At 39.9% G+C, this 23233-nt stretch overlaps 1 protein-coding gene and 1 pseudogene across 31 annotated transcripts in view; one reads left to right on the plus strand and one right to left on the minus strand.

Moving 5' to 3' along the window:
* EPB41L2 (erythrocyte membrane protein band 4.1 like 2) overlaps nucleotides 1-23233 on the plus strand; it is a 218554-nt gene that overhangs the window by 62454 nt on the left and 132867 nt on the right. The window contains exon 1 of one of the 31 annotated variants that reach the window (XM_019420585.2): nucleotides 23100-23225. The exons of the other annotated variants lie outside the window; for them this stretch is intronic. The gene's annotated coding sequence lies outside the window, so the exon portion shown is untranslated. Of the gene's footprint in view, nucleotides 1-23099; nucleotides 23226-23233 lie in introns of those variants that run through there. 31 annotated transcript variants of the gene reach the window in all.
* LOC109249936 (glyceraldehyde-3-phosphate dehydrogenase-like) lies at nucleotides 6206-7195 on the minus strand (annotated as a pseudogene).

Raw genomic sequence — 23233 nt, forward strand, 5'->3', positions numbered from 1 at the left:
GAGAATGAGGATAAGATCAGCAAATGATGGCTGAATCTAAATGGTGTGAATGGAACTAGTTAACATCCTTAGTCTGGGGTTGACTCTGGTGGGAGGAAAAGGTCAGGGAGATGGTGGGGGGGGGGGGAGTGGAGTGTGGCAGCTGAGTTGTCAGGAGTACTCCGTTTCAACCCTTTTGTCTGATATGTATGTATCTACACATACTTTTCTGTGCGTCTAAGCACAATATGTAAATGTGCATGTATCTGTTCAGTGTAGCTTTTATAGGTCCAATCACGAAGGTCCTTCCCTCACCAAGGGCAGAGTGTACTGTTGACAACCAGTGATATTCATTCCGCCGGTCCCATTTCCGTTCATCCCATATGTCAGTGGTCAGCCCTGTTGGTCAGGCTTCCCTGAGACCTCCCTCTGCCCTGTTCTATTGAGCAGCTGTAAATCACATTCTGTAGGTCATCAGTTGTGTGGATCATACGGTAGATGATTAGATTAGTAACAGTAGTGATTACACCTAGCTTGTCCTTGAAGTGTGAGTCCTGATTGGATCTTCCCGCCCCTGGTTCTGCCCATTGGGAGGATTGCCATCACCCACCACGTATATGTTAGGGCTGTCTCAGGGGAGGGACTGCATTACTCTTGACCCATCTTAGTCTGACTTTACTGCTCTTGGCATCCTGGTTACTCTGTCAGTGGGTACTATCAGAATGCTAGCGGCTGCCTCATGGGTTGGTTTGCCATCTACCAGGCTTCTCTTTCACGGCCTTGTGATTGGTGAGCATGCTTGCGTGTGCATGTGTGTGTTTGCACGTGTGCACCCAGTAAACTACCACATAACTTGACTGGGCTCCCCCTAGCCTCATGTTTTATTCTGCATACCCTGTGACTTAGAAATCAGTAAAAGAGCTATTGTTGGTTTTGTTCGCAAACTGCTTATTTTTAACCTTATACCTGGAAGAAAAAAAAATCCAACCCAAGCTTTTAAGTATAGACATGGGAAGTAGACAGTCTAGACAGAGAAGAGTCAGCATTAATGAGGACACGGAAGCGTGAAGATTCATTTTGTGTTGAGGGGGCTGGTAGGGCCGGAGATTAGGAGATGGGAAGCAGAAGATACGTTGAAGATCTGGATTGGAGCCGGCAAGTGCTAAACTTAGGAGCTCCTACTGAAGAGTTTGGTATTCATTCTCCCTGCTGAACCACTGGAAGCCTTTAAAAAAAAATTACTTTTTTTTGTTTTTGTTTTTGAAAGAAGAGACATAATTACAGATATCTGTGTTTTAGAAATATTACATGTCAGGGGCGCCTGGGTGGCTCAGTCGGTTAAGCGTCTGACTTCGGCTCAGGTCATGATCTCGCGGTCTGTGAGTTCAAGCCCCGTGTCGGGCTCTGTGCTGACAGCTCAGAGCCTGCAGCCTGTTTCAGATTCTGTGTCTCCCTCTCTCTTTGACCCTCCCCTGTTCATGCTCTTCTCTCCCTGTCTCAAAAGTAAATAAACATTAAAGAAAAAATTAGAAATATTACATGTCAGATTTTATGGAGAACATATATTTACCCTGTATATCTGTTCTAGTGACTGTTACTGTCTGTTAAAGGAGGCTGCCCAAGGAGGCCTCATTTTGTATTTCTGTGCAGTAAAATTTGGTGCTATGAATTTTCCTCTTTAGCTACTATTTATTTATAAAGGTGACTAGGATCAAATATTTAACTTAATTGCAATAGTAAATCTTGTTACCAATGAAGTACATTGTGTTTACTACAAAATCTGAAGTTTGGGAATATGATTTAAGGAAGGAGTTTTCTTTGGAATTTGTACTGCAATTATGAGACAAATTTGGGTCCACTCTTACTGTGTTTTAAGCTGGAGATTCAAAGATGAGTAAGCCTGAGCTGTTGATAAGCTCACAGTAAGACCAACCGATACTAAGAATTCAAAACTGGTCATTTCAGCCTTAGAAATACATACAGAGAAAGGACAACCAAGTGAGTTTGGATGAAGAGAGAGGAAAGGATCTGGAGTGATTCCTGAACTGAGTCTGTTTCTGTGGTTACTGGGATTTGTTTGTAGCTGCATACTACCTAGTGAATATGATCCAAGTACTCGTTTATCAGATCTATGATCTTGGACTACCTTACTATATGCCGAATACTGTGTGAGGCTCTAGGGATATGGGTGTAAGATTGCAGTCTTTGTTCCTAAGAATCTGATTGTTCACATGGAGAGGCAGCCAGTCAATAGCAAAGAGAAGTGGGGAGGCATTTTGGGGACTAAGAATGTTCTGCAAAACTGTGGGTAAATAAATTTTTCCTACATTTTGCTTAATGTTCAATGGAATCTTACTGTGTATCAAGTGTGTGAGAGGGGGAATCATTCTATAAATCACCTTCTTAATAGTTGTAGAACTGTTGAATGAATGCATATATCTTTTGTGTAAGAATGGATTTTTACCAATGGGTATTAATTTAAAAGAACATTTGCATTATTTGCTACTGGTTATCCCTTCATGGAAAGGATACTTTTTCTTTCTTAATTTCTTTTTTTTTTCAATTGAAATTCCAGGAAGTATCACTGTCTCAGGTTTCTGTCCAAGCAGTTTTCTGAAGCCAGTGGGTGGGTGTATGTTTAGATCCAAGAGAAACAAATTACAACCATGGATGTGAACTTTTCAGTCTTCTCAAAGTAAAAGCTCGAAAAAAAAAAATACTTTTTACGCTTTTCTTTCTCAAAAACCATCTTTTGCTAAAGAGGAATAAAACAAAGATAACATGCTAAGCATGTTGGATCTTCATCATATTGTTCCCACCTTTCTTGTAATTAGCACAACTTCTTACAGTGTTTGAGACTTTTATTTCAAAGTTTAAAAAGTGGTCCAAGTATGTATTTGGTAAAATTCAAATAACATTTTGCATTGCTATTTTAAAGAATGTAGGCATTAAAGAATCAAGGAACAAACACAGTGTTAGATTTATGAAGGGAAGCAACATGGATACTCAGCTTTCTATCTTAAGAGATACAAATTAGACATTTGAAAGTATTTTAGCTTAAATTTATTAAATAGGAATGCAATGGGGAAGAGGTGAGGAAGCCTTTATTGTTTTTTTTTTTAATTTTTTTTTTTTTTTTTTACATTTATTTATTTTTGAGAGACAGAAAGAGACAGCGTGAACAGGGGAGGAGCAGAGAGAGAGGGAGACACAGAATCAGAAGCAGGCTCCAGGCTCTGAGCCATCAGGCCAGAGCCCGATGCAGGGCTCGAACCCATGAACCGTGAGATCATGACCTGAGTCTAAGTCGGGTGCTTAACCGACTGAGCCACCCAGGCGCTCCGGCTTTGTTAATTGTTAAGGGCCTATAAATGCATACTTGATGCAGTACACACGTTTCCTAAGGTGTAGCTGCCCCCGCCCCTGTGACTGTCATCGTGTTTTGTGTATTACCTGGCAGAAGAGGGAAGAGGATATAAGTGGTAGGAAAGTGTTACAACCATAAAGCTGACACATTTTAGGCTTAGAGCTGCCAGTGTTTCCAAGTTGTGGACTTTGAAGAAAGATTATACATTTTAATGATTAAAATTTGTATAATCAGGTTGTAAAGACCTTCAGGACACTTACTTGTACACCCTAAACTTAGTATCTGGACCACACTTACTTGTAATATTAGGAATTTTTTTTTTTTTTCTAGACCCTTCCCCCTGCCCCCTTCTTGTACTAAACAAAGCTCCTCATTTCTGTGGTTTAGGGCCACCTCTTTGCTTTGTACATTACAATTTGCTTCTTCATTATATTTCTCTTGTTCCTAGTCCTAACATTTAAAGTTAGTTCTTAGGGGTGCCTGGGTGGTTCAGTCCCTTAAGCATTGGCTCTTGATTTCAGCTCAGGTCATGATCTCACGGTTTATGGGTTCAGGCCCCGTATGGGCTCTGCATCTCTGGCACTTGGGATTCTCTCTCTCTCTGCCCTTACCCTGCTTGTGTGTACTCGCTCACTCTCTCTGAAAAATAAACTTTTAAAAAATAAAGATTTCTTATACAGCATAGAGTTGGGTCTTTTTCACTCTGATAATCTAATTGATGCATTTAGACTAGTTGCATTTAATCTGATTACTGGTGTTTTGAGGTACCATATTGCTTTTTGTTTTGTTTGTCCTATCTGTTCTTTCTTTTTCTTATCTTACTCTGAATTATTTTTCTGATTCCATCTCATCTAATAGCTTGTTCTATTCTATATCTCTTTTTTTTTTGTTACCCAATTTAAATTGAACTCATTAACTTGTCTCCAAACCTTTTTACTCCTCCTTTAACTATTTCACTGACTGCCTTTGCTCTCATTAACTGCTCTTTTTCTCTCTCCTTTTGCTCTTATGTGTCATCAGATTCTCACCATTGTCCTAATTGAATATTTCCTGAATTTATCCACTTCATTTCACTGACACCTTCCATATTCAGACACCGTAACCTGCATAAAGTTCAGCTCTCTCATGGTCCATTTTTAACTTTGTTAGTCAAAGAAGCACAAGTGTCAGCACTGACAAAAAATGGACACACCATTTGTTTTTACTTTGCTCTTTTGAAAAATAAGTGGTTTCATAGAACAGCAAAACTTAATTCTCTTTATCAGTTCATGAATTTTTCTGATTCTTTCTCATCACAGTAGACAGCAGCCCTCAGACTCTTCCTTAAACCAGTCTCTTCCCAAACAATAAACACCAACTCTCTGAGTTTTAGCTTGAGTCTCTCCTGTGTTCTTGATGTATCAATTCTTTTCTTAGTATCTCAGTCTATTCTATAATAAATCAAATTGCTTTCAAAATTGAGATTACAGTGGTAGAATTCTCTTTGGAAGAGAGAGAACAGACTACCGATTTGTTAATGTATATATTTTTAAACATTAATACACCTACCATGTCTTTTCTGGATAAATGTAATCTGGTTTTCCTGGTTTTTTTAGTTTTTATTTAATCTGTTGTTTGTATTGTAGTCTGACTAGTAGTTTTTAGTTTTGTGCATAAATTCATTTCATAATACCTCTTTGCTTTTCAAAAGAAGCCCAAAGTTTTTAATATAGCTTTTACCTTATAAGGCACTTGCTGTTCTAGATTTTAACATACTAATTGGGTTTCCCTGCTCATCTGTCTGGTTTCTCTCATCTCTAGACTTCTGTACATGTTGCCAGTTATATTCTACTCCTCGGTCTCAATGTAGATATAACTTCCCTTGCGTAGCCATTCTTTATGATTCTTCTACTGGGCCTCCTCCTTCCTGTTAAATGTACCTGCTGAATAACCTCCCCTCTCACCAGTTGACTGTTTATTTGCCTTTCTCCACCATCAAGTTATAAGCTTCGCAAAGGCAGTTTTCACATCTGTGTTCACAATTCTCTGGCACTTAATGGCTCTCAGTACTTATTTGCTGAATGAACTGGTGGTTACCGAATGATCTGATGTTGGCCTTCCTGTCCTTCGTTCTTAACACTTCCCTTACCTTGTAGAGCTAGTTAGCCAGTGTTCCGGTGCAGCATTAACCTGATACTGAGACTTCCTTCTGAATATTTTCTCATTAAATATGTGTAGGTGACTCTGTCCTGCCTAAGTGGATAGATTCCACCTACCATGTTTAGTTTTTATAGTACCTTGAACTCTGTTCTTGTTAGGCAGACTTTTATCTAGTTCTAGCCCCTTTGGATGCCCTGCCAGTCAAATAGTCCTTTAAAAAAATTTTTTTTGAGAAAATCCTGGCTTTCAAGGTGCTTTTTCTTTATCATTATGTTACCCAAACTCTCAAGAATAGTCCGTTAGTTGGAAATGAGGTAAAAGGTTAATAATAGCAAAATGTGCTGGAATATGGTAATTAATTTTCTCTTAATTCTGGGGTGATTCTCTAATTATCATCCCTTTCCTTGATTTCTGTAATCCTCTCCCAAGAAATTCAGTGTCACATCATCATGTCAAACTCTGTGTGTCTAAAAGATCCAAAATCTTGCACTCTTTCCTAGTCTCCCTCCCTCTCCCCAGGGGTACAGTATACTTTATTGATCGTGCATGACAAGGTAGTCCTCTCCAAACCCCTCCCCTTATTCAGGGGGTCTGGGGTGGAAACTGTGTACAAGTCAGGAATTCTCCGTGTGTTTGAGGATGAGTTGGGGCAAGGACGCCCCAGAAGCTGAGGGTCTCTTTTTCTCTTGCTCTCTCTGAGGCTGGTGGGCCAAGGGGTTCTTATTCCTTGGAAGCCATGTGGGCCATAAGGCCTACCACCTTGTTGCTATAGCCAAATCCATTGCTGTATCATGAAATGAGTTTGACAAGGTAGTCACTAAGGGCATTTCCAGCCCCAGCACCAAAGGTGGAAGAGTGGGTATCACTGTTAGAGTTGCAGGAGACAGCCCGGTCCTCAGTGGAGCCCAGGATTCCTTTGAGAGCCCTCCGATGCCTGCTTCACTACCTTCTTGATGTCATCCCATTTGGCAGCTTTCTCCAGGCAGCAGGTCAGATCCACAACTGATGCGTTGGGGGTAGTGACACGGAAGGCCATGCCGGTGAGATTAGCATTTAGGTCAGGGATGACCTAGCCTACAGAGTAGGTGCCAGTAGAAGCAGGAATGATGTTCTGGACAGCCTCTCCACCATCATGGCTTCCTAGAGGAGCCAGCCACAGTCTTCTGGGTGGCAGTGATAGCATGGACTGTGGTCTTGAGTCCCTCCACAATGCCAGAGTTGTCATGAATGACCTTGGTCAGAAGGGCCAAGCAATTGATGTTGCAGGAGGCATTGCTGACAATCTTGAGGGAGTTGTCATACTTCTTGTGGTTCACGCCCATCAGAAAAATGGGGGCATCAGCAGAAGGGGCAGAAATGTTGACTTCTTTGGCCCCACCCTTCACACAAGCCTCAGCCTTCTCCATGGTGGTGAAGACCCCAGTACACCCCACAACATACTTAGCACCAGCATCACCCCATATGATGTTGGTGGGATCTCACTCTTGGAAGATGGAGATGGGCTTTCTGTTGATAACAAGTTTCCTATTCTCAGCCTTGACTGTGCCATTGAATTTGCGCTGGGTGGAATCATACTGGAACATGTAGACCATGTAATTGAGGTCAATGAAGGGGTCATTGATGGTGACTATCCACTTCACTAGAGTTAAAAGCAGCTCTGGTGACCAGGTACCCAGTACGGCCAAATCTGTTTACGCCAACCTTCACCATTGTGTTTTGGGGACTCGGCTGGCACTGGCACTGCAATCAGATGTGGCTGTTAATGGGGAAGAGCAGAGAGCCTGCTTGGGTTCTGACACCCCAGCCAGACTGCCTCCATCTGTGGTATCCCTAGCCTTTCTTAATCTTCCGGGCTTGAAATTTTGGTATTATTTTTTAGTTCTCTTTCTTCTTTATCTGCTATTTAAACATCAACTTCTATGGAGTCTCTTCTCTGGAATTTAATATTAGTTTGATATTTGTCTTTACTATTGCTGCTTGCATGTGAGCCTATCCCCCCCCCCCCCCCCCCCCGCCAGCTTTATTGAGATGTAATTGACAAAATTGTAATACATTTAAAATGTACAACATGGGGTGCCTGGGTGGCTCAGTTGGTTGAGCGTCCACCTTCAGCTCAGGTCATGATCTTACTGTTCCTGAGTTCGAGCCCTGCTTTGGGCTCTTTGCTGACAGCTCAGAGCCTGGAGGCTGTTTCAGATTTTGTGTCTCCCTCTCTGTCTCTACCCCTCCTCTGCTCATGCTCTGGCTCTCTGTCTCTCTGTCAAAAATAAGCATTTAAAAAAATTTAAAAAAATGTACAACATGATTTGATACACAGATACATTGTGTGATGATTCCCATGATCAAGGTTAAACATGTCACCTCACATAGTTACCTTTTTTGTGGGGGGCGGGCATGGTGGAGAGAATGCTTAAGATCTACTGTCAGCAAATTTCAAGTATATAATACAGTATTAAGTTTATTTATTTAAACATCCAAGTTAGCATTTAGTTCAGTAATTTCAAGAGTAAAATCCAGTGATTCATCCCCTGCATAAAATACCCAGTGCTCATCCAACAAGTGTCCTCCTTAATGCCCCTTGTCCATTTAGCCCTTTCCCCCACCCAAAACCCCTCCAGCAACCCTCAGCTCTCTGTATTTAAGAGTCTCTTGTGTTTTGCCACCCTCCTGTTTTTATATTATTTTTGCTTTCCTTCCCTTATGTTCATCTGTTTTGTATCTTAAATTCCACATATAAATGAAGTCATATGATATTTGTCTTTAAGTTCGCTTAACATTCCATCCGCGTTGTTGCAGATGGCAAGATTTCATTCTTTTTGATTGCTGAGTAATATTCCGTTGTGTGTGTGTGTATATATATGTGTGTGTATATATATATATATATATATATATATATATATATATATATACACCCCACATCTTGTTTATCCATTCATCAGTCGTTGGACATTTTGGTTCTTTCCATTAAGTTTACTTATTTTTTAGAGAGAGCCGGAGGGAGGGAGAGAGCGAGTGTGTGCATGTGGGGGAGGGGCTGAGAAAGAAGGAGAGAGAGAATCCCAAGCAGTCTCCACATGGTCAGTGCAGAGCCTCATGTGGGGCTTGAACTCATGAACCTCAAGATCATGACCTGAGCCGAAACCAAGAGTCGGACACTTACCGACTGAGCCACCCTGGTGCACCTACAATACTGTATTATTAACTGTGGTCATTATGCTCTACGTTAGGTCCTCAGAACTTTCTCTTTACAAACTCTGTACCATTTGTCTAACATTTCCTCTATTTCTCCCATCCCTGGGAGCCTTTTTATGTAGCCTTCCATTTGGACTGTCTCTGCTTCTACTGTCTGTCCTTTCCAATTCAGGGTCCTCCAGTCTCTTTTTTGAGCAACAGTTCGTGGTTGCCGTCATATGAAGAGTCACACGTTCAGGGGATTGGAACCAGTGCATGCTGCTGGTGGGAATGTCAACTAGTGCAGCCACTTTGGAAAGCAGTTCGGCAGTTCCTGAAAACCTTAACCTAGAGCTTGCATTTGTCTGACATATTCTAGTCCTAAGTATGTGCCCAGGAGAAATGAAAACCTCTACCTACACAAAAAGTTGTAGGCGGATATTCACAGCATTATTTATAGTAGCCCAAAAGTAGAAACAACACAAATGCCCATCAGTTGATGAGTAGATAAACAAAATGTGGTATAGCCATAAGATGTAATATTACTTGGGCATACTGAGGAATGACTTACTGATGTATGCTATAACATGAACGAACCTTGAAAATAATATGCCAAGTAGAAAGCCGGACATGCAAGGCCATGTGGCATGCTTCTGTGTATGTAAATAGTGAAATCTATACAGACAGAGATTGGTGGTTGTCTAGGGCTGAGAGTTTTAGGGAATGATAGTTAAAGAGTACCTGTTTTGTCCTTTTTTTTTTTTTTAAATGTAATATTCACTTAAAAGTCACCATTTTAAAGTATACAATTCATTGGTTTTTATTATATTCAAAATGTTGTGCACCTGTCCTCATTATCCCAGAACATTTTCATCTCCCCAAAAGAAACCCTGTCTCCTTTTTTTAAATACTTTTTTTATTAAAAAAAAAATTTTTTTTTTCAGTGTTTATTTTTAAGAGACAGAGCATGAGAAGGGAGGGGCAGACACACACACACACACACACACACACACACACACACACACACACACACACACACACAGAATCCAAAGCAGGCTCCAGGCTCTGAGCTGTCAGCACAGATAGCTGACAGCTCAGAGCCTGATGCAGCGCTTGAACCCATGAACTGTGAGATCATGACCTGAGCCAAAGACAGAGGCTCAACCAACTGAGCCACCCAGGTGCCCCAAAACCCTGTTTCCTTTAAGCAGTTACTCCTCATCTCCGCCACTCCCAACATCACCTTCTGACCTGCTTCTCCATTTTATGTTCCTTGTAGCAGCAATGTGTGAGGTTTCTGATCTCTCCAATTCCATGCCAGCACTTGTTTCCTTCATTTTTTTTCACTAGTCACCTTAGTGTATTTGAAGAACTATCACTAGGTGGTCTTATTTCCATTTTCTAATGACTAATTGTGTTGAGCATCTTTTCCTGTGATGATTGGCCATTTTTACCTCTTTTTTGGAGAAATATTTACTTAAGTCCTTTGCCCCTTTTAAAATTGGGTTCTTTGTCATTTTGTTGAGTTGTAAGAATGCCTTATGTATATTCTGCATACCCTTATTGGGTGTGTGGTTTATAAGCACTTTCATTCTGTGGATTTTGTTTTGTTTTGTTTTATTTGCTTGATTGTGCCCTTTGACTCACAAACGTTTTTAATTTTGGTGAAGTCTAATTCCTTTGTTGTTGTCATTACTGATTGTGTTTTAGGTGTTCTAATTAAGAATGTGTTGTGAAATCCATAAGTCATGAAGATGCACATTCCTTGTCTTCAAAGAGTTTTATACTTTTGGCTCATATATTTTTAGTCTTTGGTCCATTTTGAGTTGTTTTATGTGGTGTGAGGTAGGGGTTCAGAGTCATTCTTTTGTATGTGGATATCCAGTTGTCCCAGTACCATTTGTTGAAAAGACTATTCTTTCCCCATTGTATGGATTTGGCACTCTTGTTGAAATCAGTTGGCGATAGATATATGGGTTTATTTCTGGACTCTCAAGTCTGTACTGATTGGTATGTCAGTTCTTATGCCAGTATCACTATGCTTTGATTACTCTAGCTTTGTAATAAATTTTGAGGTCAGGAAGGGTGAATGCTCCCACTTTGTTCTTCTGTGTCATGAGTGGTTCAGTTATCTGTGGTCCCTTGCAATTTCATATGAATTTGAGGATTATTCTGTCCATTTCTGCAAAAAAAAGGCATTTGTGATTATAATGGGGATTGCATTGACTTTGTCAATGAATTTGGGGGGTTATTGTCATCTTAACAATATTAAGTCTTTGAATGTGTGAACATGGATCTATTTACGTTTTCTTTGATTTTTTAGGAAAGATGTTTTTGTAGTTTTCAGTATACAAATTGCATACTTCCTTGGTTAAATCTACTCCTTTGTATTCTTTTTGATGCTAAGTAGAATTACTATTTTTTGGATTGTTTATGTATATAAATACAACCGAGTATGTATATTGATCTTATGTCCTGCAATTTTGCTGAACTCCTTTATTAGCTTTTTTGGGGGGATTCTTTAGGATTTTATATATATATAATCCTACCGTTTGCAAATAGAGATCATTTACTTTTTACTGTCCTATTTGGATGCTTTTTATTTATTTTTCTTGCCTAATTGCACTGGTTTTAACTTTAAGAACAATGTTGAATAGAGGTGGTAAGAGTGGACATCCTGTCTTATTCCTGATCTTTGTGGGGAAAACTTTTGGTCTTTCACTGTTAAGTATGAGGTGTGTTTTTGTAGATGCCCTTTATCACATTGAGGAGGTTCTCTTTCATTCCTAGTTTATTGAATGTTTTATTGTGAAAGGATGTTAGATTTTGTTAAATGCTTTTTCTGTCTATTGAAATGATCTTGTATATTTTTCTTCTTTTTATTAATATGATTGTTGATTTTTGTGTGTTGAATCACCCTTGTATTCCTGGAATAAATTCCACTTGGTCATGGTGTAAGATCCTTTTAATATCTTGCTGGATTTAGTTTACCAGTATTTTGTGGAAGACTTTTGCTTCTATATTCATTGGGAATATTGGTCTGTAGTTTCCTTTTTTTTTTTTTTTTTTTTTTTTGGTGATGTCTTTATTTGGCTTTGGTATCAGGCCTTGTAGAATGAATTAGAATGTTTGGAGTTTCTTTTTGGGTTGATGAAAATGTTCTAAGATTGTGGTGATGGTTGCACAATGACTCTACTAAGAATCCCTGAATTGTACACTTAAAGTGGGTGACTTGTGTGGTACCTCAGTAAAATTGTTACAAAAAAAAACAAAACCAAAAACCCCCATATACACAACCCCAACAAACTTTAGGAGCACTAACCTATCTTCTTTAGCTTAGAGTCCTTTCCATAGAGTTTAAAGCCCTCAACAATCTTGTCAGCCTCGCCTCTGGCTTACCTTTGTATGACTGATCCAGTGATAAGGGTCAACACACTGCCCCACTCACCACTTTCTGCTCCCCTCAGATCTCCTAGAATGTCTTGTGCATCTTGCTGCTCTACCCTGAGGACTGTCTCCACCTGTCTTGAATGTCCTGTCCCTCTTTCCCACCAACAACGTTTCTTGCAAAGTTTTGTGCAAGTTTCTTGTATTTACCACTCTAGCCTGCAGTTGCCTTTTAGTCCCAAATCTATTCAGTGGGATAGAATATTTGAAATCAGAACTGTTCTAGGAAATCTGATGTATGTGTTTATGTGTACCTATGGACACACACTTTTTTTTTTTTTTTTAATGTATTTACAGTTAATTCACAAGTTTATAGAGATGCCTTTTTATTTGCACGGCTCTGGTCTCCCCATATGGCTCTCTGTGCTTTGAAGACAGGCATGATGTGGTATATCTAGTTATTATATGACAGGCAAGTATCTGTTGATGTATTATACATGTGTTTGGGAAATAGATCCAGAACTTTGTTATGTTTTGCAGTTTTCCTTATGTATCTCTAAAAAATATTTTTGAGAAATTTTTGTATTACAGTAGAAGCAATTGAGTAAAGTCCTAATGTATAAAGTTCACATGCGAGTGTGAGGAATGTGTAGGTGAGGCTTTATATAAAAGGCTGAGTTTGGCATCTGGTTAAGTATAACTGGGAGGTTGCATAAGCATCATGGTGTAATGTCAAGGAGGTATTTCAAATAAAATAGAATTGGATTTAAGTCTCCGGTATCTGTCTTATACATAGTCAGGGGCTTGAGTCAGGATTCAAATTCTGGTTGTCTGACTCCGGGACTAACAGTTAACTGCTCTCCTATTTTACATTCCATGCTTATTAAGGGAGGTTACTTCATTTCTCTGAGCCTCACTTTATTCACATACAAAATGAATGTGATAACATCTGCTGTGCCGAGTTGTTTTGAGACTTAAATAAGGATTTTATAAAGCATTCTGCAGAGTGCTTGCTCACAAAATAGGCAGGCCTATTGCTATTAGTAAAATATTTTGTTTACTCCAAAACAATAGCACTAACAAAAGAGATTTTGAAAGCATCTCTGAAACTTATGCCGAGAAATTTGCTTATCTCCTGGCTTCGGAATATTGAATTCTTTGCTTTACATTTTGGCACAAAGTTTTCAGTGTTCTATTTCTCTAGAATTTAGATAATTTTCCAAGTAAGTCATTTGTTAGTAATTACTTTCTTTTGCGCTCTTGTTGCTTTTTGTTGTTCAAAATGAGTTATTGTCAAAGAAGTAACAGAATTAAACCTTCTTTGTCGTTAACTTCCTGGTGACAGTTGTGGTTAACTGCAACTGATATATTAATGCCTTAGGTTTTGAAGTTTCTGGAATGAAGTTTAGGAAGGTTGATGTTTTTTGTTGGAGGCCATAATAGAAATGAATTTAGAGAGATGGTTATTGGTTTTTATCTTGGCTGCAGAAGTATTTGTAGAAGAGTATTTGTTGGTGTTGCTATAGGAACATAGTCAAAACTACAGCAGCGAAAGCATGACAGCGTTGATCGGCTTACCTGAATTGTTGTTCTTATTTTATTCCTAATTGACCACATTTGACTTTTTTTTCTTTCTTAGCTGTCATAAATATCCGGATATTATAAGTCCCGAATACATCAGTTTCGAGAATACTACTATTTGGTCGCTTACTTCTTAGAGGCTTCGGGGGAAAAAAAAAATCCTGCTTAAGGCACATCCAAATTTCCTATTTGTAATGGTGATGGATCATAATTAAAAAAATATGTATCTCCATGTATTCTTAGGCTAGTTTTGGTTCATTTGGGGATTTTTCTTCATGAAAACCACTTGGTAGTTACTGTTTTCAAGTCTTATTTACATTTTCTTTTACAAATCTGTTATGAAGTTATACTGTCCATGCTGTCCGTTTTAAGTTTTTAATAAAGCTACAATTTGGGTCAGGAGAAAGTAGTGGCACTAAGCAGTTTGTGGGGGAAAATAGCTCTCCTTCTGGCTTTTATAGACTCTCTTGCTCAAAGGAAGGACTGCCATTGAGTCGGTTACAACTTCAGTGGAAGATGTCTTGCAGCTGTGCCTTTTTGGTTTTCTTCCAGAGATAGTATTTGTGTGCACTGTCAGAATGTCTTAAAGGCCCACCCTGGAAAGGATTCAACTCTATAAAAGGAGTTTTGTTTTATAACCTTTCACATATTCTTATGGGGTTCTGGTGGTGACCGTGGTCTTTATTGTCTTGTCTTTTAAGCTGGCATTTTATTGAGACACAGGCTTCACAGTTTGAAAATGAGAATTACAGTTATAGTTATTGTATCTCGTAAAATACGAATGGCCAAATCCTTGGCACACACTACAATTAAAATGGCCCTTTCCAAACCTTGTGATTTTAGTCAGTTATTTTTTTAAACTTCTTTTCTACTGCTATACTGGAATGAAGATGGCAGTCATTTGACTATATTTCTTCTAGGTAATTTAATAGATTTTGATTTACAAGTCAAGTTAATGTGTTAGAAGATTCAGGGAATCCCAAACAAAGTTTTTAAAAGACCAATAACTTTTCATGTTGAGAATAGTTCAGTTTAACCTGTTTTGAATCCTTTGTTGACATGAATGCTAAGAGAATTATCATTGAATATACTCTAGGGGACTGACCATATTTTCTCCCCAAGTTTTCCTTTTCTCTTCAGTTTTTTTTTTTTTTTCTCTCCTTTAAATGTTCCAGAGTTCTCTAAGTTATTTGGGGTGGAGAACAGGGCTTTAGAGATACTCCTATATCACTAGTTTTCTCAGGCCACTTCCTCTGCCAGCCCATGTGTATTTCCAGTTACCTTCCCTTGGGGATGTCCTTCCTGCTGTTCAAGATGAAGGTGTGTGTGTGTGTGTGTGTGTGTGTGTGTGTGTGTGTGTGTGTGTACTTTTTAAAGTAACCTCTACCCCTAACCTGGGAATTGAACTCAGGACCCCAAGACTGAGAGTCACTTGCTGTACTGACTGAGCCAGCTAGGCACCCCTTCTTTTGTGGGTTTGATACTGTTTTGTTTTGTTTTTTTTTTTTTACTTCTTCTGAACTACCTGCCATCCATTTTCCTTTTTCTCCTTTGTGTCTCAAGCCTCTCCCTACTCTCTCTCTCCCACCAAAAGCCTGCACCAAACAAAACCACCAAAACATCTGCTGTGCACAGATGTTTTCCTGCAACCTAGTACTTCTTGTAGTTATTCGTTCCTGATTCTCTCGCCTTTTTTCTATCGCTAAACTGGACATTAATCTACACTCACCTCTAACCCTCCTTTCTCCAGTATTTTTTTTTTTTTTTTTAAGCCACTTGGCTTTTTCGTCCACTGTCCACTAACTTGTTCTTAGAGGTTACCAGCAGCCTTTTCACAACAATTTAAAAACTTCAGCAGTGCCTGAAGCAATGTGCCCTTGGCCCTGTTCTCCACTCCTCCTAGCCTGACTCTTCTATTTTGGCAATATGTTCATGGTTTGTGGTCTTTCTCTTAGGCTGATCCTTCCAGCCTCCTTTATAGCTTCCTTTCTGTCTGCCTGGTGATTTATCTTGAGCATTTTTCTTTCTTCCTTTCTTTCCTTCTTTCTTTCTTTTTTAAATGTTTTATTTATTTTTGAGAGAAAGAGAGCACACGCACGGGAGGTGCAGAGAGAGAGAGGAAGACACAGAATCCGAAGCAGGCTCCAGGCTCTCAGCTGTCAGTACAGATCCTGACATGGGGCTCTAACCCACAAACTGTGAGATCGTCACCTGAGCTGAAGTCAGACACTTAACCAACTGAGCCACCCAAGTGCCCCATAATGATGAGCATTTTTCTTACTCTGTTTTGCTGGGGTTTCATCTATTGCATAGCTTCAAATAACACTGATGGGCCAATGAGTTCCAAGTCTTAGCATGGAAACCCCGACTTTGTTGTTCAGACACCTGTGTCTGACCATCCTGACTTTCCACCTGGCTGTACACAGGTCCTATAGTCCACGTGCATTCAACCTGGAAGCTTGTGCTTCTTTCATTCCTGTTTCCTACGTTTCTTGGAAACTCCTCACTACATTCATGGTGCTGCCCTGTCTGACCTTTGACTGCCAGGAACCTGGGAAATTTGCTGTTACTCCCACAATATAATTCATTATCAAATCCTGTCAATTTTACCTACTAAATATTTATTGACTCCGTCTCTTCATTTGCCTTTGTTGCCCCTGCCTTAGTTGAGATGCTGTTTCTTGGATCACTGGAGCATCATCTTAACCAGTTTCCTTTGTGTCACTTGTTGTCACATGACTGCCCAGTATTTTCCATCGCCCGCAGGGTAGAGTTAAAACGTCGAAACTTTAGCATACCCATCACTTATTACTTGGCTGCCTCCTCCCTCATCCATCTCGTGCACTCCTACCCTGTGTTCCAGGCAGACGAGGTACTTACCGTTCTCTACCACGCTTTTATCTTTCCTGATTCTATGCTCTTCACTTGCTGTTCCCACGGTGAGGAGTGTGCTCCTACCCGCTTTCACTCCGCCCTGGAAGCACCTTCTTATCCTTCAAGGTCAGCTCAAACTTCACCCCGGGAAACATTCTTTCCTCATCAAGTCCGTTACTGTTGAATTGTCTCTGTCTGTATTTTAGCTCTTCCTCTCTGTGCAGTAGAGTTAGTTATTTAAATACCCTCCTGGCACTGCTGGAGCCAGGTTTTACACAGGTTTGTAACCTCAACAGCTATCAGTAAAACAAAGAGCAGTTCCTCACTGAATGAATGGGTCTTAGCAAGACCCAAAAGTACAGAGCTGAAATCAAGATCTCCTAGGCAGAGGTGATGGTGAGTACTCTGGCTTGATGTTGGCTATTCTGTTTTGGGTGGGTTGGGGCTGTGGACCGAGGGCACGTTGGCACCTGTGCTTCGGGTTTTCTTTCACAATTCAAGGTCGGAGAGTTGAGTTGTTAAAGTGAAGCGACAACACAGAGCTGCAGTTTCAAGTGACCTGAGCTAACAAAGTTGTGTGGTTTGGGAGGCACACAGGGTGCCCAGACAAGTGCCCAAGGCGTGCACATGGCCTGTGTCGGGCAGAGGGAGGAGTAACAGGTGAAGTGAGGAGAGGCTGGCTCTGGGGTTGTCCCTCCCCAGGGCGTGCTGTGTAGCTATGACTGCTTATCACACGCATCTTAACCTTTCCCTGCCTTGCCCGGCCAGGAGCAGCGTTCAACTTTGTCCAGCGCGATTTGTCTTAAGAGGCTTGTGTTGACCTGTTTGCTATTTATGCGGTTTCTAGTGGCCCCTCTTGGAAATTGTGGTGCCATTTTAAAGGAAAGGAGAGAAGAGAAAGAAGGGAAGTTACAGAGGGTGGATTAAGGTGAAGAAACATTTTTCCTTCCCCAAGTTGAGGGGGAAAAAATAGGTAAATGGAATTGGTAAGAGTTTATGTTCAGTGTTTGATTTTTAAAAGTAAACGTAAGGATACATTCAGCCATTTTTAGGAGAAAGCCTAGATGAATTTTTTGACCATCGGGATACTGTGTCCAATAGGAACTCACGTTCTTTTAGTAGTAGCTGTGTGGCGACTCTCAGACGATTCTTACAGTGGTCCTGTTACGTAGGTGGGTGGTCGGCTGGTGCCTTGACCGATTCAGTCACCAGCTAAGTGGTAACATGCCATGGCAACATGCAGACTCTCTGAATATGAATTTAACGTTCTTTCAGATTGAGAAGTATCAATAGATACTTTCTTGGCAGTGACCTCTTTGTTTCTCAAGACCTACTTTTTTGGGGAGTGGGAGCGTGTAGGGTTTTTCCTGGGTGCAGAGAGTGGGGGCAGAGCTGGGGAGCACTGATGTCTACTGCATGCTTAGTCTCTGGGCTCTTTGGTCCTTTGGCCGTTGGAGAGCCAGAAAGGGCCTCTGTGCTGTGTGTTTTCTGTAACTGTGTCTCTGCTCTTTTCTTCTCATCCAGGCAGGGAGGCTTGCAACAGGGAAGGGCCATGGGATTATTTATTAGACAGAATCTGACATCCTGCCTGGGTTCTGCTGCGGACTCCCTGCACAACCCAGGCAAATCCTCTAGCTTCTGGGCTTTAGGTACCCCAGATGTGAGAGACAAGGGCCAGACATCCCTTATGGCTCCCAATTCTTTACTCTATAAAAACCCCATTTCGTTCAGCCATGTATGTAGGACGTTTCACAGGTACTGGCAAAGTCTTTGTTTCTGCTTTTTATGTTATGGGCTTTGTGACAGGTGCTTTTATTTTCTTTAACCCCTAAGTCAAGGTGGGTGTCACCGCCATATTATTAACAGTAGCATTGACTCACTTAAAATGAGCTCCAAATGAACTGAAACGTCTTCAGTCTATGAGGCCTTCCTTGACCTCCTCCAGGGAGTTGTGCACTTTGCTGTGCCCTTCCTGTCCCTCTGTTGTAGCCTTTATCACACATGTTGTAATTGTTTATGTATCTGTCTTTCCTGCTAGACTGGTGAATTCTCTGAGGGCTGGAATGGGGAAGGATCTTTGAGTCCTAAGGGTTTAATGTCTGGTGCAAAGGCGGAACTCAGCAAATGTTTCTTAGACACAATAGGATGAAAATGATACATTTTTTTAAAAGTTTGTTTATTTTGAGAGAGAGAAAGCACATGTGGGAGCAAAGGAGGAGCACAGAGAGAGAGAGAGAGAGAGAGAGAGAGAGAGAGAGAGAATCCCAAGTAGGTCTGTGCTGTCAGTGCAGAGCCCAATGCAGGGCTTGATCCCATGAACCATGAGACTGAGACCTGAGCTGAAATTCAGAACCAGACGCTTAACCTACTGAGCCACCCCTGAAAATGATACTTTAAGGTGAATGCTGGATTACTGTATTTGCCTGAATGTGTAATTCTAATAGTGATGCGTTTGACTTTTGAGTTAAAACTCTTAACAAATCCTTTTATCTTAACACTTTTTAGATGGTTTCAAAACATTAACTTGATGATGGATTCCCATTTACCACCTCTTTGTTTCCATTTTCTCCTGTACCTCTTCCTACTGTCTTCTCTACAAACCCTTTCTTTAAAAAAAAACAAAAACAGAATCCAAAAAAAAAAAAAAACCCAAAAACAAACCTGGGACCATACAGCAAATTTTTTCCCCAGAGTCTCATAAATCTATAGTACTTTCTAATGTTACATTTTTAAAAATGTGGTAGGGATGAAACTTTGCAGATGACTCATTTGCAGTTGTGCAGAGCATTCTGGATGTAGAGTCTGAGAGAAGATAAACTGTGGTGGTATGTGGTCGAAAGAGAACTTGTGCATAGAATCCATGGAACGAATGCAGTGGTTTTTTTCCTCTTTTTTTCTTTTTTGCTGACAACAGATAGCGATGATAAAATGTAGGCTGTTAGAAAAATTTATAGACTAGGGAACCCATTCAGATTGAAAAAGTGATACAACTTTTCTCCATTTTGTTCAGGGAGTATATCCTTTGCATGCTGATTGGTAGGTAGGAAGAATGGATTCTCTGTAAAAATCAGTAGATTCAAAAACAGTGAGTTTTGGCTAGTACTTTTTAGGTTATTTTAAGCCTATGCTAGAAAATTGTTTCCTTTTTTTTTTTTTTTCCTGGTGTGACAGATTAATTGCTTTTCGAGCAGAGGCTAGATGAATAAAGGTGGAAAGATTGAAAGAAATGGTCTTCCTCATTGTCTTTCTACAACACAGATAACTTTATTTTCTGCACAGAGTTTGTGAGCTATGAATGACCTGTTAGATTATTGGGTCCTCTACATTCTGTTCAGTTACGTTTTTTGTTTCCATAAAGCAGGAGGTAGGACAGTTTTAAAAGTCAAGAAATTATGATACTGAGTTTAGCATAACATTTTATTTATATATAAACTCACAAATATAAACATAGGAAAAATGTCCCCCAATCTAACCCCAACCAACTCCCTTGAATACTTTAAAAAAAAAAAAAAGTATTGTTAAAAAAATTGTATTCTTAAAAAAATAGTATTCTTAAAAAATAGCATTCTTAAAAAAATAGTATTCTTAAAAAATAGTATTCTTAAAAAAGTATTTGGAGGATCAGCTTCTAACCCCCCTCCCCCTTTAATAAAGTTTTATTTAAGTAGTATCTACACCCAAAGTGGGACTCAAACTCATGACCTCATGATCAAGAGCCACATGCTCCCCCTACTGAGTCAGCCAGGTGCCCCTAATTTCCCCTTTTAATGGAATAATGAGACAGTGTCAGCACATGACTATGATTTTCCCAAGACAGAGTTTAGATCTAAATTCGTATTAACAGTTTAAAAAAAAAAAAAATTTTTTTTTTTTTTTTTTTTTAATTTACTTTTGACAGGAAGAGATAGAGACGTGAGTGGGGTAGGGGCAGAGAGAGAGGGAGCATATTAACAGTTTTTTTATGGGAGGACATTTGTGGATGTACTTTGTGTACTTTAATGTGTTTAAAATCTTACTGGGAATGGATGCTTTAAATGACCCTGGCTTTGGTTTGTGTACTTCTTCCAGTAACCCAATGAATAACCTTGTAGAAGTTATTTCACTTTGGGTTCAGTTTACTCATCTTGAAAACACAGGTGTTCGAATTGGCGGAAGAGTACATTGGCTTTGGAAAGCAGCTCTGCTCGTCACTAGACTGCCAGCGCCACCAGCATTGGCTTTGAAGACTGGTGTAAATTCTGACTCTACCCCTTGTTGAGTGTATGAGTTTGGAAACTCATTTATATTTTCTGGGTTCTCTTTTTATCTACCATATGAGTCATTTGTTCTGCTTCGAAATTATAGTGCCACAAAACTCCCTTTTCTGTCTTAATTCTCTTAACCTTTGATTAGAGCATGAAATCCAGATGTCTTCTGAAGCAGGATCTTGTATATTGGAGACCGCAGAGGAGCTTGAGCAATGACATTGGGCTTCATAATTAAGAATGTAGGTGCCTTCATCAGCTTGGGCTGCCATAACATGGTACTGTTGAGTGGCTTCAGCACGTTTATTTTCTCACAGTTCTGGAGGCTGGAAGTCCGAGATCGGGGTGCCAGCATGGTCTGTTTCTGGTGAGGGCTCCCTTCTTGGCTTGTAGATGGCTGCCGTGTAGTGAAGCAAGAGAGCAGGAGAGAATGAGCGGACTCTCTGGTGTATCTCTTCTTATCAAGGCACTAATTCCATCATGATGGCCCCACCCTTAAGACCTCATCGAAATCTAATTATCTCCCTAAGGTCTCCTCTCCAAATATCATCACATTGGGAATTAGTGCTTCAGCATATGAATTGGGGAGGGGGGGACACAGTGCAGTGTATAGCAGTAGGAGAGTTAAGAGGGTAGGAGGCACAGGGGTGATCAGAGATGCCTGGATGGGTTGTAGACCTCCTCTACCATTGGCAACTTCACTGGATCCAGTGCTACGTGTTAGGAGTTCTGATGCTTACGGGTTCTGTGGAGTAATACATTTCAGGAAAAGGTTTGGAGCCAATACTTTTTTTTCAAGCATATTGAAGTAAATCTGTCATTGTGCTGCAGTATGTATTAAAAAATACATTTAATATTTTAAAAATGAAGGAAGAACGTAATAAAAGATGATGCTTTTAATTGAATAAGATTGACTCTTAAACAGTTCACCACATTGCCCTTTTGTGAACCACTGAAAACCTTGTGGTAGATACTGAAGTTTACTTCCATTATATGGAATGATTGTTTTGTTTGTTTTAGTTTTGTGTTTGTTCATTTTGACAGAGATCAATGTCTTCAGAGCTGTCACTGGAACACATTTTCACTGTTACCATAAAGCAAATTTTACCTTTTTCTGTTAGTGGGTACAGGTGACATCTTATTGCCTAAATCTCTAAAGTGTTTTCTTTAGAATTTAAAAAGACTTTTTTCAAGACTCTGTAGGTGAAGTGAGTATGTAATACTCATTGACCTAAGAACTGCTTGATAAAGAGCAATGTAGCAGCGGGGTGAGGTTGTGGAGAATCATGTTTGGATCCAGAGTCATTCTTGGTCCTGATTTGCTCATGTAAATATCTACATGGGAACACACATACACACCCAAATTTATTTCTTTATTAAAAAAAATTTTTTTTGATGTTTGTTTATTTTTGAGAGAGAGGTAGGGGAGGGACAGAGAGAGAGGGAGGCTCTCTCTGGGCTGAGAGCCTGATGCGGGGCTCAAACTCACCAACTGAGATCATGACCTGAGCTGAAGTCAGACGCTTAACCAGTTGAGCCACCAAGGCACCCCTACACACAAATTTAAATTCTGGAAATGCAAAGGACGGAGGGCTGGTTATGTACAATTAAGGAAAATTAGTCTTTTCTCTGATCTCTGACTTGAATCTTGTCACTAAAGGAAAATGCATTAACGTTTTTAAATGTACTTTGTTTCCCTTGTGTATTTGTATTCAGTATGACCTATGGATATAGGCTTACCTTTTGTATCCATCATGCCTGAGTATTGACAATAACAAAACAGGGATTTATCAGCTTTGTAATTATGTGATGGCACTATAAATCTAAATTAAAACAAACCTCTATTTTTAAATATAGAATGAATGAATAAGCAAATTCTTTTGTGAATAAGCAAATTCTTTTACAGATGAATCAAAATAGATGTTTTTATGTAATGAAAACTGGACTTTGTATGTGGCTTTTTTATATCTGAAACTGATACAGTTTATAGGGAGAGATGATTAGATTATATGCTGTATACATATGCTTTTGGTGTCTATTTGTAGGGTGGATTAAAATGACAGAACTAAAAACAAAGTTGGGGGGAAGGGAAAAAAGTTTGTGGGTGCAAACCCAAAGCAAAGCGAAAATGATACAAAAACAGGAAAACTCTTTCAGCAAGAGAATTACAAAAACTGTAATCCTAAAATTAGTCATTATTAACACTATTCTTTATGAAAAGTGTTCTTCATTTAGTGGGTAGAACAGGCAGCAGGAAGATGACTTTTTCTTTGACCCGTGTGGATTTTGTAGCCGAGGAATGAAGTAACTTGGAACCAAGCTGGGCTTTTCTACTGAGCATGCCCCTTCTCCAGCAGGGTCCAGCCTGGGTGGGGCCAGTCTTGCTCATTAAGCTTTTGGAAGCTGGATTTCCATCAGCTTTCCAGTCTCCTAATGACAGTGAACAGCAGACAACGGGCTCGATGAACTTTTTAAAAAGCTGTGTATGTAT

Source organism: Panthera pardus, unplaced genomic scaffold (genome assembly GCF_024362965.1).
Source record: "Panthera pardus isolate Hobbes unplaced genomic scaffold, ASM2436296v1 HiC_scaffold_17, whole genome shotgun sequence".
NCBI lineage: Eukaryota > Metazoa > Chordata > Mammalia > Carnivora > Felidae > Panthera > Panthera pardus.